The sequence below is a fragment of the Carassius gibelio genome, chromosome A11 (genome assembly GCF_023724105.1).
Source record: "Carassius gibelio isolate Cgi1373 ecotype wild population from Czech Republic chromosome A11, carGib1.2-hapl.c, whole genome shotgun sequence".
Lineage (NCBI taxonomy): Eukaryota > Metazoa > Chordata > Actinopteri > Cypriniformes > Cyprinidae > Carassius > Carassius gibelio.
In genome coordinates this window covers 26,357,995-26,375,985 of record NC_068381.1, presented here as the reverse complement: position 1 = coordinate 26,375,985, position 17,991 = coordinate 26,357,995, and the positions used below count along the sequence as shown (strand labels likewise).

General features: G+C 44.5%; 14 non-coding genes across 14 annotated transcripts; 6 read left to right on the top strand and 8 right to left on the bottom strand.

Annotated features, from left to right (window-relative positions):
• Nucleotides 1-4,204: 4,204 nt before the first annotated feature.
• Nucleotides 4,205-4,277, bottom strand: trnar-acg (transfer RNA arginine (anticodon ACG)). Its single transcript has one exon. It is a non-coding gene; the product is annotated as a tRNA-Arg (tRNA).
• A 162-nt stretch (nucleotides 4,278-4,439) lies between these two features.
• trnae-cuc (transfer RNA glutamic acid (anticodon CUC)) lies at nucleotides 4,440-4,511 on the top strand. Its single transcript has one exon. It is a non-coding gene; the product is annotated as a tRNA-Glu (tRNA).
• A 396-nt stretch (nucleotides 4,512-4,907) lies between these two features.
• Nucleotides 4,908-4,979, bottom strand: trnae-uuc (transfer RNA glutamic acid (anticodon UUC)). Its single transcript has one exon. It is a non-coding gene; the product is annotated as a tRNA-Glu (tRNA).
• Nucleotides 4,980-6,195: 1,216 nt separating this feature from the next.
• Nucleotides 6,196-6,268, bottom strand: trnar-acg (transfer RNA arginine (anticodon ACG)). Its single transcript has one exon. It is a non-coding gene; the product is annotated as a tRNA-Arg (tRNA).
• A 210-nt stretch (nucleotides 6,269-6,478) lies between these two features.
• On the top strand, nucleotides 6,479-6,550 carry trnae-cuc (transfer RNA glutamic acid (anticodon CUC)). Its single transcript has one exon. It is a non-coding gene; the product is annotated as a tRNA-Glu (tRNA).
• A 396-nt stretch (nucleotides 6,551-6,946) lies between these two features.
• Nucleotides 6,947-7,018, bottom strand: trnae-uuc (transfer RNA glutamic acid (anticodon UUC)). The gene has a single exon. It is a non-coding gene; the product is annotated as a tRNA-Glu (tRNA).
• Nucleotides 7,019-8,875: 1,857 nt separating this feature from the next.
• trnae-uuc (transfer RNA glutamic acid (anticodon UUC)) lies at nucleotides 8,876-8,947 on the bottom strand. Its single transcript has one exon. It is a non-coding gene; the product is annotated as a tRNA-Glu (tRNA).
• Nucleotides 8,948-10,163: 1,216 nt separating this feature from the next.
• trnar-acg (transfer RNA arginine (anticodon ACG)) lies at nucleotides 10,164-10,236 on the bottom strand. The gene has a single exon. It is a non-coding gene; the product is annotated as a tRNA-Arg (tRNA).
• Nucleotides 10,237-10,406: 170 nt separating this feature from the next.
• On the top strand, nucleotides 10,407-10,478 carry trnae-cuc (transfer RNA glutamic acid (anticodon CUC)). The gene has a single exon. It is a non-coding gene; the product is annotated as a tRNA-Glu (tRNA).
• Nucleotides 10,479-12,429: 1,951 nt separating this feature from the next.
• On the top strand, nucleotides 12,430-12,501 carry trnae-cuc (transfer RNA glutamic acid (anticodon CUC)). Its single transcript has one exon. It is a non-coding gene; the product is annotated as a tRNA-Glu (tRNA).
• A 1,800-nt stretch (nucleotides 12,502-14,301) lies between these two features.
• On the top strand, nucleotides 14,302-14,373 carry trnae-cuc (transfer RNA glutamic acid (anticodon CUC)). Its single transcript has one exon. It is a non-coding gene; the product is annotated as a tRNA-Glu (tRNA).
• A 1,684-nt stretch (nucleotides 14,374-16,057) lies between these two features.
• Nucleotides 16,058-16,130, bottom strand: trnar-acg (transfer RNA arginine (anticodon ACG)). Its single transcript has one exon. It is a non-coding gene; the product is annotated as a tRNA-Arg (tRNA).
• A 194-nt stretch (nucleotides 16,131-16,324) lies between these two features.
• Nucleotides 16,325-16,396, top strand: trnae-cuc (transfer RNA glutamic acid (anticodon CUC)). Its single transcript has one exon. It is a non-coding gene; the product is annotated as a tRNA-Glu (tRNA).
• Nucleotides 16,397-17,914: 1,518 nt separating this feature from the next.
• Nucleotides 17,915-17,987, bottom strand: trnar-acg (transfer RNA arginine (anticodon ACG)). The gene has a single exon. It is a non-coding gene; the product is annotated as a tRNA-Arg (tRNA).
• Between the last annotated feature and the right edge of the window lie 4 nt (nucleotides 17,988-17,991).

The following is a 17,991-nucleotide window of genomic DNA, read 5'->3' as shown; positions in this document are numbered from 1 at the left end:
AAAAAACCTATCAGGTGTTGGAGCTTGGTGGTACAACAGGGCTGGTGGTGGGGGGTGATACCACAACTGTAGGTTTTCACGCAGCTCCAGCTTTCCCTTTGCACCAACCCTAAAAAGTGCTTCTGACACCCACTTCTGGTCTTGCTGTGGCATTGTCTGTGGCCACAGAAGGGGGAGATCTTCTGGCTGAGATGAGACCTGCTGATATTATAAAAAACACTGGTTTAAATAAAAGCTAAGAGAGCATTAAATGATGAAGACATGTATATATTTTGAATGAGATCTTACTGGGCTCCTCACAACAGTATTCTCAGAAACAGTTGATGGCGTTGCTGTTTTTTTGATGCGTTGTGAACTCTGAGGTGGAGGAAGGAAGAAGGAAGAGGAGGACTGGATGACGGGCTGATGAGGTTTGGGGGATGGAGGAGGATGAGGATCAGAGGGTGGACATGAAACTGTAGCTGAACTGGAGTGCTCTAACATCTGTGGAGTCAAACATTATGAATAATTTATTAAGGGGATTGCCATGTTTTTAATACATTAAAATTACATAGTGATAAAGTCATGATGACATTATAAAAGTCTTGATGTCTTTTAATATTAACCTGAGAGGTTTTCCTCTGGGTGCTCAAATTAGGTTTTGCTGCTGCCACATGTGAGCCTCCAAACCTTGACTTTTCAAACTAAAAAGATTTGTCATGGTTAGTGATAACAAAACCCTAACACTATAGTTAAAGGTTGAGATGTTTCAGTATCTGCAGTGATGCATGCAATAGTGTGGTCTGCTTACCATTGACAATGTCAGTTTAGGTCTCTTTGCAGGACATGACACATCGCTGACAGAGGGTGTGCTTTGGGCCGGGGTGCTCTGTGATGCTTCCCCTGTGACTGGTGGATGAACCTGTGACACATGCATAAAGTACAAAACAGTCTTCCTAATGTGATTTTAGATATAAAGACACATTGATGTTGCAAACACATCTATCTATTTATGCAACTTGAACCAGGCTAATTGAAGTTACCTTGTGAAAGCCACAAATACATGTCTGAGCTTCCTTCAGAAGAGTGGTCTGTCCCCTCATTTGCAGAGGGCACTTTTCTATCTGTGAACATGAATTATACCTCTGACACTGGATCTCAAAACAGCAATAAGTCATCATAATTATATCAATATAACATTGTATTTACATGTAATTACTTAACCATACACATAAATAAAAATACCACAATGTATTGTCAAAAAAGTTTGTTAGTTTGCCCATGAATCTAGCTGCATAACTTACCTTCTGATACATCTCATGCCATCGTTTTTGTCGGGGAGAAGGTCTATTCCCCTGTGTAGATGGCCAAACTCCTGTTTGGGCAAAAATCTCCAGACGCGCAAGCCATTCAGCATTACTCATGCCTTTGTGAGACTTAGCTGAAGCCATGTCGTTGCCTGAAACACTACATAACACGTTACACTAACTGCCATTGTAGCCTGTAGCATTTACCCTCCTGTTGTGTTCATTTCATGATAGCTAGTTGTGTTCCTGGTCCAGAACGACCGCCATATTATAGCAGATTATAAGTTCATTATAATACACATATTATCTTACATATAACATGTTGTGATTTATTTATTTATTATTTAATGCCATGTCAGCAGCAGGGGCTATATTCATGCCAAGAGGAAACATTTCAATTGCACAATTCAGTCATATATATAATGTCAAAACAATTATATAACATTATATATATATATATATATATATATATATATATATATATATATATATATATATATATATATATATATATATATATATATATATATATATATATATATATATATATATATATATATATATATATATATATATATATGTTTGTATGTATGTGTGTATGTTTGTACAAATATAAAAAAATACATATAATAAGATTATAACAAGAATAAAAGTATAAGAACAATTACATAGAGTCTTAACAAGTTGTGATAGATCTTTCTATTATGGCTGTATGTCTCAATGACCTAGGCTCATACAACACGTTTATGAGTATAAATAAATAAATAAATATATAGCATTATGGATTAATTTGACTAAAACAAATACTCAGATTAAACATATTGTGGTCTTTCAACTGTGTCCATGTGATAAGGGCATGAACCTGAATGTATAAACTTATCCATTCACTTCTTTTGACTGGTCATAACATATGTACAAACATATAACATACGTGTAAAAGTTAAACAAAACATTAACATTTTCCAAATTTATTTTGTGTGTTCAAATGCCGCATTTGGAAAAAGCTGTGGAACCTTATTACAATTAAATAAAAAGCATTTTTTTTTTCATTGAGAAAACTTGTTAATCGGTTAAATTCGACATATTTACAGTTACGTTAGCTCCGGTCGTAATAGTATTTACACATCAGTGACAGTTGACGTTACGTAGTATCAAGCGGTAATCATAGGCTAATTTACATGGCCAATCTTGCTATTCCTAAAGAACAAAAATCCTAAACCATTTCATTCATATCAAGATATAAATAACATACATGAGCGGAATGTAAATAATTTAACGTTACCTGAGCGGAGATTACATGCAATTGGCGAGGACGTGCGTGATTGGTGTATGAGAAATAGACCTTGCCATTTCATTGGACGCGGAAAAATAGAGATCGCAACGTGATTGATTTATAAAAGATAGAAGTCGTAAGGTGATTGGTTTTTAAAAGATAGAAGTCGTAACGTGATTGGTTTTCAAAAGATAGAGGTCGTAACGTGATTGGTTTTCAAAAGATAGAGGTCATAACGTGATTGGTTTTTAAAAGATAGAAGTCGGCATACTATTGGATTAATTTTACAGACTTGTGGTTGTCAGGTACCGCCATCGAAGGGGCTAAGGGCTAGTCAGAACCTCGACATATCAGGGTTCTGTAGCTCTACTGCTGGCCAAAAAGTAAAAAAAAAAAAACCAGGAATCCTAACCGCTAGACCATATGGGATCTGGACACTTTAAACTGGCCATGGGCTTCTGGGGCACTTTCCATACATGTGGTCAGCGTGGGCGCAGGACCTTGTAGTGGCCTGTTGCTTTAGTTCTGTGACTGTAACAATATGATAATAATTTGGCAAAACAAGAATTATCCAAAAGGACGGTTTTCTGAATTATATAGTGTTGTATGCATTCAGGGAATCTGTTTTTTCACTCAACCCGGGGGTTCAGTGTATTTGGGCAGATTCCTGTGATTGCAGAATTGATTCCTCAAACTGGTAATTAAGCTCTTGTCCAAGTGAAAATACTCGTGTCATCCATTTGAAAACACACACGGCAACCTTTATCTAGAGGAAAAACTGGAGTCAACCCCTGGCTGCGTACAAGAAAACCAGGAATCCTAACTGCTAGACCATATGGGAACTGGCCAGCTTTAACTGGCCACAAGCTTGTGGGCCACTTTCCATAAATGTGGCCAGTGTGGGCGCAGGGTCTTGTAGTGGCCTGTTGCTTTTGGTGTGTGACTGTAACAATGTGATAATAATTTGGCAATACAAGAATCATCCGAAGGGACGGTTTACTGAAATATATAGTGTTGCATGCATTCAAGGGACATGTTTGTTGACTCACACATGGTTCAGTTTTTTGGCCAGAATCCTGTGATTGCTGAATTTATACCTCGAACTGGTAATTAAGGTCTTGTCCAGGTGAAAATACTTGTGTCATGCATCTGAAAACACACATGGCAACCGTTATCTAGAGGAAAAACTGCCTATCGTCGGTCTGTCAAGGTACAAAACTGACATGTTGTGAGGTTAATAATGAAAGTGAGACCAATTTTTAATATGCTGATTATTCGCTCGTTCAGTTTAATGCAGATTACAAATTATTCTCAATGTCCAGGTGGCAATTAGTGATAAGGCTTCAAAATGGCAAGCCTGTGACATCAAAACCACATGGCATTGCACCCTTCAAAGTAGTAAAGCGGTTACAGAGTAGCGATGAAATTGTTCTTTCTAGAATCAACTGGCCCACCAGCCTGCATTTTGTGAGACGAATGGCAATACCAAAGCATGTCCGTGTCTCCCCTAGACATCGGAATGGGTGTGCAGAATGTGCCTTTTTTTGGAAAAAATAGAAGAATGCCTAGAGAGTTGCCTTTTCTTTTGGACTTTGGAGAAAAAAAACACAACAACAAAATAAGCCGGAGAAAAACAAGCACAGAGCGAGCCAGCCAGGAGTCGAACCTAGAATCTTCTGATCCGTAGTCAGACGCGTTATCCATTGCGCCACTGGCCCACCATTAGTAAAGACCCCCGATTGTTACAGACTTGTTGGTTTTCGATGTGACGGTGGCAAGCATTGATGTCTGCTCATTCTCACCTTGTTATCAGGAGAACAGACTACCAGCCCTCCAGCCCACCAGCCCACCAGCCCACGAGCCCTCCAGCCCACCATCCATCCCTGGTGGTCTAGTGGTTAGGATTCGGCGCTCTCACCGCCGCGGCCCGGGTTCGATTCCCGGTCAGGGAAAGCTCTTTTGCCTTCCAATTGTGGACTGCGAATTCAAGCTCTGCTGACAGCTGTGAGAAAGCCAGCTCCAAGCCAAAACATTGGTGGGAACATGAAAAAAACACCTCCTTCGAGCCGGAGTTGAACCAGCGACCTAAGGATGGCCAACACTCCAACCTACAGTCCTCCGCTCTACCAGCTGAGCTATCGAAGGGGCTAAGGGCTAGTCAGAACCTCGACATATCAGGGTTCTGTAGCTCTACTGCTGGCCAAAAAGTCACTTCTGGTGCAGGAAGATTTGCTGGATCAGAACCTCGACATATCAGGGTTCTGTAGCTCTACTGCTGGCCAAAAAGTCACTTCTGGTGCAGGAAGATTTGCTGGATTTTTGAGGAGGGAAGCAAAAAGGAGCATGCATTCCCATACCGGGAGTTGAACCCGGGCCGCCTGGGTGAAAACCAGGAATCCTAACCGCTAGACCATATGGGATTTGGACACTTTAAACTGGCCATGGGCTTCTGGCGCACTTTCCATACATGTGGTCAGCGTGGGCGCAGGACCTTGTAGTGGCCTGTTGCTTTAGTTCTGTGACTGTAACAATGTGATAATAATTTGGCAAAACAAGAATTATCCAAAAGGACGGTTTTCTGAATTATATAGTGTTGTATGCATTCAGGGAATCTGTTTTTTCACTCAACCCGGGGGTTCAGTGTATTTGGGCAGATTCCTGTGATTGCAGAATTGATTCCTCAAACTGGTAATTAAGCTCTTGTCCAAGTGAAAATACTCGTGTCATCCATTTGAAAACACACACGGCAACCTTTATCTAGAGGAAAAACTGGAGTCAACCCCTGGCTGCGTACGAGAAAACCAGGAATCCTAACTGCTAGACCATATGGGAACTGGCCAGCTTTAACTGGCCACAAGCTTGTGGGCCACTTTCCATAAATGTGGCCAGTGTGGGCGCAGGGTTTTGTAGTGGCCTGTTGCTTTTGGTGTGTGACTGTAACAATGTGATAATAATTTGGCAATACAAGAATCATCCGAAGGGACGGTTTACTGAAATATATAGTGTTGCATGCATTCAAGGGACATGTTTGTTGACTCACACATGGTTCAGTTTTTTGGCCAGAATCCTGTGATTGCTGAATTTATACCTCGAACTGGTAATTAAGGTCTTGTCCAGGTGAAAATACTTGTGTCATGCATCTGAAAACACACATGGCAACCGTTATCTAGAGGAAAAACTGCCTATCGTCGGTCTGTCAAGGTACAAAACTGACATGTTGTGAGGTTAATAATGAAAGTGAGACCAATTTTTAATATGCTGATTATTCGCTCGTTCAGTTTAATGCAGATTACAAATTATTCTCAATGTCCAGGTGGCAATTAGTGATAAGGCTTCAAAATGGCAAGCCTGTGACATCAAAACCACATGGCATTGCACCCTTCAAAGTAGTAAAGCGGTTACAGAGTAGCGATGAAATTGTTCATTCTAGAATCAACTGGCCCACCAGCCTGCATTTTGTGAGACGAATGGCAATACCAAAGCATGTCCGTGTCTCCCCTAGACATCGGAATGGGTGTGCAGAATGTGCCTTTTTTTGGAAAAAATAGAAGAATGCCTAGAGAGTTGCCTTTTGTTTTGGACTTTGGAGAAAAAAAACACAACAACAAAATAAGCCGGAGAAAAACAAGCACAGAGCGAGCCAGCCAGGAGTCGAACCTAGAATCTTCTGATCCGTAGTCAGACGCGTTATCCATTGCGCCACTGGCCCACCATTAGTAAAGACCCCCGATTGTTACAGACTTGTTGGTTTTCGATGTGACAGTGGCAAGCATTGATGTCTGCTCATTCTCACCTTGTTATCAGGAGAACAGACTACCAGCCCTCAAGCCCACCAGCCCACCAGCCCACGAGCCCTCCAGCCCTCCTGCCCACCAGCCCATGAGCCCTCCAGCCCACGAGCCCTCCAGCCCACCATCCCTCCCTGGTGGTCTAGTGGTTAGGATTCGGCGCTCTCACCGCCGCGGCCCGGGTTCGATTCCCGGTCAGGGAAAGCTCTTTTGCCTTCCAATTGTGGACTGCGAATTCAAGCTCTGCTGACAGCTGTGAGAAAGCCATCTCCAAGCCAAAACATTGGTGGGAACATGAAAAAAACACCTCCTTCGAGCCGGAGTTGAACCAGCGACCTAAGGATGGCCAACACTCCAAACTACAGTCCTCCGCTCTACCAGCTGAGCTATCGAAGGGGCTAAGGGCTAGTCAGAACCTCGACATATCAGGGTTCTGTAGCTCTACTGCTGGCCAAAAAGTCACTTCTGGTGCAGGAAGATTTGCTGGATCAGAACCTCAATATATCAGGGTTCTGTAGCTCTACTGCTGGCCAAAAAGTCACTTCTGGTGCAGGAAGATTTGCTGGATTTTTGAGGAGGGAAGCAAAAAGGAGCATGCATTCCCATACCGGGAGTTGAACCCGGGCCGCCTGGGTGAAAACCAGGAATCCTAACCGCTAGACCATATGGGATTTGGACACTTTAAACTGGCCATGGGCTTCTGGCGCACTTTCCATACATGTGGTCAGCGTGGGCGCAGGACCTTGTAGTGGCCTGTTGCTTTAGTTCTGTGACTGTAACAATGTGATAATAATTTGGCAACACAAGAATTATGCAAAAGGACGGTTTTCTGAATTATATAGTGTTGTATGCATTCAGGGAATCTGTTTTTTCACTCAACCCGGGGGTTCAGTGTATTTGGGCAGATTCCTGTGATTGCAGAATTGATTCCTCAAACTGGTAATTAAGCTCTTGTCCAAGTGAAAATACTCGTGTCATCCATTTGAAAACACACACGGCAACCTTTATCTAGAGGAAAAACTGGAGTCAACCCCTGGCTGCGTACGAGAAAACCAGGAATCCTAACTGCTAGACCATATGGGAACTGGCCAGCTTTAACTGGCCACAAGCTTGTGGGCCACTTTCCATAAATGTGGCCAGTGTGGGCGCAGGGTTTTGTAGTGGCCTGTTGCTTTTGGTGTGTGACTGTAACAATGTGATAATAATTTGGCAATACAAGAATCATCCGAAGGGACGGTTTACTGAAATATATAGTGTTGCATGCATTCAAGGGACATGTTTGTTGACTCACACATGGTTCAGTTTTTTGGCCAGAATCCTGTGATTGCTGAATTTATACCTCGAACTGGTAATTAAGGTCTTGTCCAGGTGAAAATACTTGTGTCATGCATCTGAAAACACACATGGCAACCGTTATCTAGAGGAAAAACTGCCTATCGTCGGTCTGTCAAGGTACAAAACTGACATGTTGTGAGGTTAATAATGAAAGTGAGACCAATTTTTAATATGCTGATTATTCGCTCGTTCAGTTTAATGCAGATTACAAATTATTCTCAATGTCCAGGTGGCAATTAGTGATAAGGCTTCAAAATGGCAAGCCTGTGACATCAAAACCACATGGCATTGCACCCTTCAAAGTAGTAAAGCGGTTACAGAGTAGCGATGAAATTGTTCATTCTAGAATCAACTGGCCCACCAGCCTGCATTTTGTGAGACGAATGGCAATACCAAAGCATGTCCGTGTCTCCCCTAGACATCGGAATGGGTGTGCAGAATGTGCCTTTTTTTGGAAAAAATAGAAGAATGCCTAGAGAGTTGCCTTTTCTTTTGGACTTTGGAGAAAAAAAACACAACAACAAAATAAGCCGGAGAAAAACAAGCACAGAGCGAGCCAGCCAGGAGTCGAACCTAGAATCTTCTGATCCGTAGTCAGATGCGTTATCCATTGCGCCACTGGCCCACCAAAAGTAAAGACCCCCGATTGTTACAGACTTGTTGGTTTTCGATGTGACGGTGGCAAGCATTGATGTCTGCTCATTCTCACCTTGTTATCAGGAGAACAGACTACCAGCCCTCCAGCCCTCCAGCCCTCCATCCCACCAGCCCAGCAGCCCACGAGCCCTCCAGCCCACCATCCCTCCCTGGTGGTCTAGTGGTTAGGATTCGGCGCTCTCACCGCAGCGGCCCGGGTTCGATTCCCGGTCAGGGAAAGCTCTTTTGCCTTCCAATTGTGGACTGCGAATTCAAGCTCTGCTGACAGCTGTGAGAAAGCCAGCTCCAAGCCAAAACATTGGTGGGAACATGAAAAAAAACACCTCCTTCGAGCCGGAGTTGAACCAGCGACCTAAGGATGGCCAACACTCCAACCTACAGTCCTCCGCTCTACCAGCTGAGCTATCGAAGGGGCTAAGGGCTAGTCAGAACCTCGACATATCAGGGTTCTGTAGCTCTACTGCTGGCCAAAAAGTCACTTCTGGTGCAGGAAGATTTGCTGGATTTTTGAGGAGGGAAGCAAAAAGGAGCATGCATTCCCATACCGGGAGTTGAACCCGGGCCGCCTGGGTGAAAACCAGGAATCCTAACCGCTAGACCATATGGGATCTGGACACTTTAAACTGGCCATGGGCTTCTGGGGCACTTTCCATACATGTGGTCAGCGTGGGCGCAGGACCTTGTAGTGGCCTGTTGCTTTAGTTCTGTGACTGTAACAATATGATAATAATTTGGCAAAACAAGAATTATCCAAAAGGACGGTTTTCTGAATTATATAGTGTTGTATGCATTCAGGGAATCTGTTTTTTCACTCAACCCGGGGGTTCAGTGTATTTGGGCAGATTCCTGTGATTGCAGAATTGATTCCTCAAACTGGTAATTAAGCTCTTGTCCAAGTGAAAATACTTGTGTCATCCATTTGAAAACACACACGGCAACCTTTATCTAGAGGAAAAACTGGAGTCAACCCCTGGCTGCGTACAAGAAAACCAGGAATCCTAACTGCTAGACCATATGGGAACTGGCCAGCTTTAACTGGCCACAAGCTTGTGGGCCACTTTCCATAAATGTGGCCAGTGTGGGCGCAGGGTCTTGTAGTGGCCTGTTGCTTTTGGTGTGTGACTGTAACAATGTGATAATAATTTGGCAATACAAGAATCATCCGAAGGGACGGTTTACTGAAATATATAGTGTTGCATGCATTCAAGGGACATGTTTGTTGACTCACACATGGTTCAGTTTTTTGGCCAGAATCCTGTGATTGCTGAATTTATACCTCGAACTGGTAATTAAGGTCTTGTCCAGGTGAAAATACTTGTGTCATGCATCTGAAAACACACATGGCAACCGTTATCTAGAGGAAAAACTGCCTATCGTCGGTCTGTCAAGGTACAAAACTGACATGTTGTGAGGTTAATAATGAAAGTGAGACCAATTTTTAATATGCTGATTATTCGCTCGTTCAGTTTAATGCAGATTACAAATTATTCTCAATGTCCAGGTGGCAATTAGTGATAAGGCTTCAAAATGGCAAGCCTGTGACATCAAAACCACATGGCATTGCACCCTTCAAAGTAGTAAAGCGGTTACAGAGTAGCGATGAAATTGTTCTTTCTAGAATCAACTGGCCCACCAGCCTGCATTTTGTGAGACGAATGGCAATACCAAAGCATGTCCGTGTCTCCCCTAGACATCGGAATGGGTGTGCAGAATGTGCCTTTTTTTGGAAAAAATAGAAGAATGCCTAGAGAGTTGCCTTTTCTTTTGGACTTTGGAGAAAAAAAACACAACAACAAAATAAGCCGGAGAAAAACAAGCACAGAGCGAGCCAGCCAGGAGTCGAACCTAGAATCTTCTGATCCGTAGTCAGACGCGTTATCCATTGCGCCACTGGCCCACCATTAGTAAAGACCCCCGATTGTTACAGACTTGTTGGTTTTCGATGTGACGGTGGCAAGCATTGATGTCTGCTCATTCTCACCTTGTTATCAGGAGAACAGACTACCAGCCCTCCAGCCCACCAGCCCACCAGCCCACGAGCCCACGAGCCCTCCAGCCCACCATCCATCCCTGGTGGTCTAGTGGTTAGGATTCGGCGCTCTCACCGCCGCGGCCCGGGTTCGATTCCCGGTCAGGGAAAGCTCTTTTGCCTTCCAATTGTGGACTGCGAATTCAAGCTCTGCTGACAGCTGTGAGAAAGCCAGCTCCAAGCCAAAACATTGGTGGGAACATGAAAAAAACACCTCCTTCGAGCCGGAGTTGAACCAGCGACCTAAGGATGGCCAACAGTCCAACCTACAGTCCTCCGCTCTACCAGCTGAGCTATCGAAGGGGCTAAGGGCTAGTCAGAACCTCGACATATCAGGGTTCTGTAGCTCTACTGCTGGCCAAAAAGTCACTTCTGGTGCAGGAAGATTTGCTGGATCAGAACCTCGACATATCAGGGTTCTGTAGCTCTACTGCTGGCCAAAAAGTCACTTCTGGTGCAGGAAGATTTGCTGGATTTTTGAGGAGGGAAGCAAAAAGGAGCATGCATTCCCATACCGGGAGTTGAACCTGGGCCACCTGGGTGAAAACCAGGAATCCTAACCGCTAGACCATATGGGATTTGGACACTTTAAACTGGCCATGGGCTTCTGGCGCACTTTCCATACATGTGGTCAGCGTGGGCGCAGGACCTTGTAGTGGCCTGTTGCTTTAGTTCTGTGACTGTAACAATGTGATAATAATTTGGCAAAACAAGAATTATCCAAAAGGACGGTTTTCTGAATTATATAGTGTTGTATGCATTCAGGGAATCTGTTTTTTCACTCAACCCGGGGGTTCAGTGTATTTGGGCAGATTCCTGTGATTGCAGAATTGATTCCTCAAACTGGTAATTAAGCTCTTGTCCAAGTGAAAATACTCGTGTCATCCATTTGAAAACACACACGGCAACCTTTATCTAGAGGAAAAACTGGAGTCAACCCCTGGCTGCGTACGAGAAAACCAGGAATCCTAACTGCTAGACCATATGGGAACTGGCCAGCTTTAACTGGCCACAAGCTTGTGGGCCACTTTCCATAAATGTGGCCAGTGTGGGCGCAGGGTTTTGTAGTGGCCTGTTGCTTTTGGTGTGTGACTGTAACAATGTGATAATAATTTGGCAATACAAGAATCATCCGAAGGGACGGTTTACTGAAATATATAGTGTTGCATGCATTCAAGGGACATGTTTGTTGACTCACACATGGTTCAGTTTTTTGGCCAGAATCCTGTGATTGCTGAATTTATACCTCGAACTGGTAATTAAGGTCTTGTCCAGGTGAAAATACTTGTGTCATGCATCTGAAAACACACATGGCAACCGTTATCTAGAGGAAAAACTGCCTATCGTCGGTCTGTCAAGGTACAAAACTGACATGTTGTGAGGTTAATAATGAAAGTGAGACCAATTTTTAATATGCTGATTATTCGCTCGTTCAGTTTAATGCAGATTACAAATTATTCTCAATGTCCAGGCGGCAATTAGTGATAAGGCTTCAAAATGGCAAGCCTGTGACATCAAAACCACATGGCATTGCACCCTTCAAAGTAGTAAAGCGGCTACAGAGTAGCGATGAAATTGTTCATTCTAGAATCAACTGGCCCACCAGCCAGCATTTTGTGAGATGAATGGCAATACCAAAGCATGTCCGTGTCTCCCCTAGACATCGGAATGGGTGTGCAGAATGTGCCTTTTTTTGGAAAAAATAGAAGAATGCCTAGAGAGTTGCCTTTTCTTTTGGACTTTGGAGAAAAAAAACACAACAACAAAATAAGCCGGAGAAAAACAAGCACAGAGCAAGCCAGCCAGGAGTCGAACCTAGAATCTTCTGATCCGTAGTCAGACGCGTTATCCATTGCGCCACTGGCCCACCATTAGTAAAGACCCCCGATTGTTACAGACTTGTTGGTTTTCGATGTGACGGTGGCAAGCATTGATGTCTGCTCATTCTCACCTTGTTATCAGGAGAACAGACTACCAGCCCTGCAGCCCACCAGCCCACCAGCCCACGAGCCCTCCAGCCCTCCTGCCCACCAGCCCACGAGCCCTCCAGCCCACCATCCATCCCTGGTGGTCTAGTGGTTAGGATTCGGCGCTCTCACCGCCGCGGCCCGGGTTCGATTCCCGGTCAGGGAAAGCTCTTTTGCCTTCCAATTGTGGACTGCGAATTCAAGCTCTGCTGACAGCTGTGAGAAAGCCAGCTCCAAGCCAAAACATTGGTGGGAACATGAAAAAAACACCTCCTTCGAGCCGGAGTTGAACCAGCGACCTAAGGATGGCCAACACTCCAACCTACAGTCCTCCGCTCTACCAGCTGAGCTATCGAAGGGGCTAAGGGCTAGTCAGAACCTCGACATATCAGGGTTCTGTAGCTCTACTGCTGGCCAAAAAGTAAAAAAAAAAAAACCAGGAATCCTAACCGCTAGACCATATGGGATCTGGACACTTTAAACTGGCCATGGGCTTCTGGCGCACTTTCCATACATGTGGTCAGCGTGGGCGCAGGACCTTGTAGTGGCCTGTTGCTTTAGTTCTGTGACTGTAACAATGTGATAATAATTTGGCAAAACAAGAATTATCCAAAAGGACGGTTTTCTGAATTATATAGTGTTGTATGCATTCAGGGAATCTGTTTTTTCACTCAACCCGGGGGTTCGGTGTATTTGGGCAGATTCCTGTGATTGCAGAATTGATTCCTCAAACTGGTAATTAAGCTCTTGTCCAAGTGAAAATACTCGTGTCATCCATTTGAAAACACACACGGCAACCTTTATCTAGAGGAAAAACTGGAGTCAACCCCTGGCTGCGTACAAGAAAACCAGGAATCCTAACTGCTAGACCATATGGGAACTGGCCAGCTTTAACTGGCCACAAGCTTGTGGGCCACTTTCCATAAATGTGGCCAGTGTGGGCGCAGGGTTTTGTAGTGGCCTGTTGCTTTTGGTGTGTGACTGTAACAATGTGATAATAATTTGGCAATACAAGAATCATCCGAAGGGACGGTTTACTGAAATATATAGTGTTGCATGCATTCAAGGGACATGTTTGTTGACTCACACAAGGTTCAGTTTTTTGGCCAGAATCCTGTGATTGCTGAATTTGTACCTCGAACTGGTAATTAAGGTCTTGTCCAGGTGAAAATACTTGTGTCATGCATCTGAAAACACACATGGCAACCGTTATCTAGAGGAAAAACTGCCTATCGTCGGTCTGTCAAGGTACAAAACTGACATGTTGTGAGGTTAATAATGAAAGTGAGACCAATTTTTAATATGCTGATTATTCGCTCGTTCAGTTTAATGCAGATTACAAATTATTCTCAATGTCCAGGTGGCAATTAGTGATAAGGCTTCAAAATGGCAAGCCTGTGACATCAAAACCACATGGCATTGCACCCTTCAAAGTAGTAAAGCGGTTACAGAGTAGCGATGAAATTGTTCATTCTAGAATCAACTGGCCCACCAGCCTGCATTTTGTGAGACGAATGGCAATACCAAAGCATGTCCGTGTCTCCCCTAGACATCGGAATGGGTGTGCAGAATGTGCCTTTTTTTGGAAAAAATAGAAGAATGCCTAGAGAGTTGCCTTTTGTTTTGGACTTTGGAGAAAAAAAACACAACAACAAAATAAGCCGGAGAAAAACAAGCACAGAGCGAGCCAGCCAGGAGTCGAACATAGAATCTTCTGATCCGTAGTCAGACGCGTTATCCATTGCGCCACTGGCCCACCATTAGTAAAGACCCCCGATTGTTACAGACTTGTTGGTTTTCGATGTGACAGTGGCAAGCATTGATGTCTGCTCATTCTCACCTTCTTATCAGGAGAACAGACTACCAGCCCTCCAGCCCACCAGCCCACCAGCCCACGAGCCCTCCAGCCCTCCTGCCCACCAGCCCACGAGCCCTCCAGCCCACGAGCCCTCCAGCCCACCATCCCTCCCTGGTGGTCTAGTGGTTAGGATTCGGCGCTCTCACCGCCGCGGCCCGGGTTCGATTCCCGGTCAGGGAAAGCTCTTTTGCCTTCCAATTGTGGACTGCGAATTCAAGCTCTGCTGACAGCTGTGAGAAAGCCATCTCCAAGCCAAAACATTGGTGGGAACATGAAAAAAACACCTCCTTCGAGCCGGAGTTGAACCAGCGACCTAAGGATGGCCAACACTCCAACCTACAGTCCTCCGCTCTACCAGCTGAGCTATCGAAGGGGCTAAGGGCTAGTCAGAACCTCGACATATCAGGGTTCTGTAGCTCTACTGCTGGCCAAAAAGTCACTTCTGGTGCAGGAAGATTTGCTGGATCAGAACCTCGACATATCAGGGTTCTGTAGCTCTACTGCTGGCCAAAAAGTCACTTCTGGTGCAGGAAGATTTGCTGGATTTTTGAGGAGGGAAGCAAAAAGGAGCATGCATTCCTATACCGGGAGTTGAACCCGGGCCGCCTGGGTGAAAACCAGGAATCCTAACCGCTAGACCATATGGGATTTGGACACTTTAAACTGGCCATGGGCTTCTGGCGCACTTTCCATACATGTGGTCAGCGTGGGTGCAGGACCTTGTAGTGGCCTGTTGCTTTAGTTCTGTGACTGTAACAATGTGATAATAATTTGGCAAAACAAGAATTATCCAAAATGACGGTTTTCTGAATTATATAGTGTTGTATGCATTCAGGGAATCTGTTTTTTCACTCAACCCGGGGGTTCAGTGTATTTGGGCAGATTCCTGTGATTGCAGAATTGATTCCTCAAACTGGTAATTAAGCTCTTGTCCAAGTGAAAATACTCGTGTCATCCATTTGAAAACACACACGGCAACCTTTATCTAGAGGAAAAACTGGAGTCAACCCCTGGCTGCGTACGAGAAAACCAGGAATCCTAACTGCTAGACCATATGGGAACTGGCCAGCTTTAACTGGCCACAAGCTTGTGGGCCACTTTCCATAAATGTGGCCAGTGTGGGCGCAGGGTTTTGTAGTGGCCTGTTGCTTTTGGTGTGTGCCTGTAACAATGTGATAATAATTTGGCAATACAAGAATCATCCGAAGGGACGGTTTACTGAAATATATAGTGTTGCATGCATTCAAGGGACATGTTTGTTGACTCACACATGGTTCAGTTTTTTGGCCAGAATCCTGTGATTGCTGAATTTATACCTCGAACTGGTAATTAAGGTCTTGTCCAGGTGAAAATACTTGTGTCATGCATCTGAAAACACACATGGCAACCGTTATCTAGAGGAAAAACTGCCTATCGTCGGTCTGTCAAGGTACAAAACTGACATGTTGTGAGGTTAATAATGAAAGTGAGACCAATTTTTAATATGCTGATTATTCGCTCGTTCAGTTTAATGCAGATTACAAATTATTCTCAATGTCCAGGTGGCAATTAGTGATAAGGCTTCAAAATGGCAAGCCTGTGACATCAAAACCACATGGCATTGCACCCTTCAAAGTAGTAAAGCGGTTACAGAGTAGCGATGAAATTGTTCATTCTAGAATCAACTGGCCCACCAGCCAGCATTTTGTGAGATGAATGGCAATACCAAAGCATGTCCGTGTCTCCCCTAGACATCGGAATGGGTGTGCAGAATGTGCCTTTTTTTGGAAAAAATAGAAGAATGCCTAGAGAGTTGCCTTTTCTTTTGGACTTTGGAGAAAAAAAACACAACAACAAAATAAGCCGGAGAAAAACAAGCACAGAGCGAGCCAGCCAGGAGTCGAACCTAGAATCTTCTGATCCGTAGTCAGACGCGTTATCCATTGCGCCACTGGCCCACCATTAGTAAAGACCCCCGATTGTTACAGACTTGTTGGTTTTCGATGTGACGGTGGCAAGCATTGATGTCTGCTCATTCTCACCTTGTTATCAGGAGAACAGACTACCAGCCCTCCAGCCCACCAGCCCACCAGCCCACGAGCCCTCCAGCCCTCCTGCCCACCAGCCCACCAGCCCTCCAGCCCACCATCCATCCCTGGTGGTCTAGTGGTTAGGATTCGGCGCTCTCACCGCCGCGGCCCGGGTTCGATTCCCGGTCAGGGAAAGCTCTTTTGCCTTCCAATTGTGGACTGCGAATTCAAGCTCTGCTGACAGCTGTGAGAAAGCCAGCTCCAAGCCAAAACATTGGTGGGAACATGAAAAAAACACCTCCTTCGAGCCGGAGTTGAACCAGCGACCTAAGGATGGCCAACACTCCAACCTACAGTCCTCCGCTCTACCAGCTGAGCTATCTAAGGGTCTAAGGGCTAGTCAGAACCTCGACATATCAGGGTTCTGTAGCTCTACTGCTGGCCAAAAAGTCAAAAAAAAAAAAACCAGGAATCCTAACCGCTAGACCATATGGGATCTGGACACTTTAAACTGGCCATGGGCTTCTGGCGCACTTTCCATACATGTGGTCAGCGTGGGCGCAGGACCTTGAAGTGGCCTGTTGCTTTAGTTCTGTGACTGTAACAATGTGATAATAATTTGGCAAAACAAGAATTATCCAAAAGGACGGTTTTCTGAATTATATAGTGTTGTATGCATTCAGGGAATCTGTTTTTTCACTCAACCCGGGGGTTCAGTGTATTTGGGCAGATTCCTGTGATTGCAGAATTGATTCCTCAAACTGGTAATTAAGCTCTTGTCCAAGTGAAAATACTCGTGTCATCCATTTGAAAACACACACGGCAACCTTTATCTAGAGGAAAAACTGGAGTCAACCCCTGGCTGCGTATGAGAAAACCAGGAATCCTAACTGCTAGACCATATGGGAACTGGCCAGCTTTAACTGGCCACAAGCTTGTGGGCCACTTTCCATAAATGTGGCCAGTGTGGGCGCAGGGTTTTGTAGTGGCCTGTTGCTTTTGGTGTGTGACTGTAACAATGTGATAATAATTTGGCAATACAAGAATCATCCGAAGGGACGGTTTACTGAAATATATAGTGTTGCATGCATTCAAGGGACATGTTTGTTGACTCACACATGGTTCAGTTTTTTGGCCAGAATCCTGTGATTGCTGAATTTGTACCTCGAACTGGTAATTAAGGTCTTGTCCAGGTGAAAATACTTGTGTCATGCATCTGAAAACACACATGGCAACCGTTATCTAGAGGAAAAACTGCCTATCGTCGGTCTGTCAAGGTACAAAACTGACATGTTGTGAGGTTAATAATGAAAGTGAGACCAATTTTTAATATGCTGATTATTCGCTCGTTCAGTTTAATGCAGATTACAAATTATTCTCAATGTCCAGGTGGCAATTAGTGATAAGGCTTCAAAATGGCAAGCCTGTGACATCAAAACCACATGGCATTGCACCCTTCAAAGTAGTAAAGCGGTTACAGAGTAGCGATGAAATTGTTCATTCTAGAATCAACTGGCCCACCAGCCTGCATTTTGTGAGACGAATGGCAATACCAAAGCATGTCCGTGTCTCCCCTAGACATCGGAATGGGTGTGCAGAATGTGCCTTTTTTTGGAAAAAATAGAAGAATGCCTAGAGAGTTGCCTTTTCTTTTGGACTTTGGAGAAAAAAAACACAACAACAAAATAAGCCGGAGAAAAACAAGCACAGAGCGAGCCAGCCAGGAGTCGAACCTAGAATCTTCTGATCCGTAGTCAGACGCGTTATCCATTGCGCCACTGGCCCACCA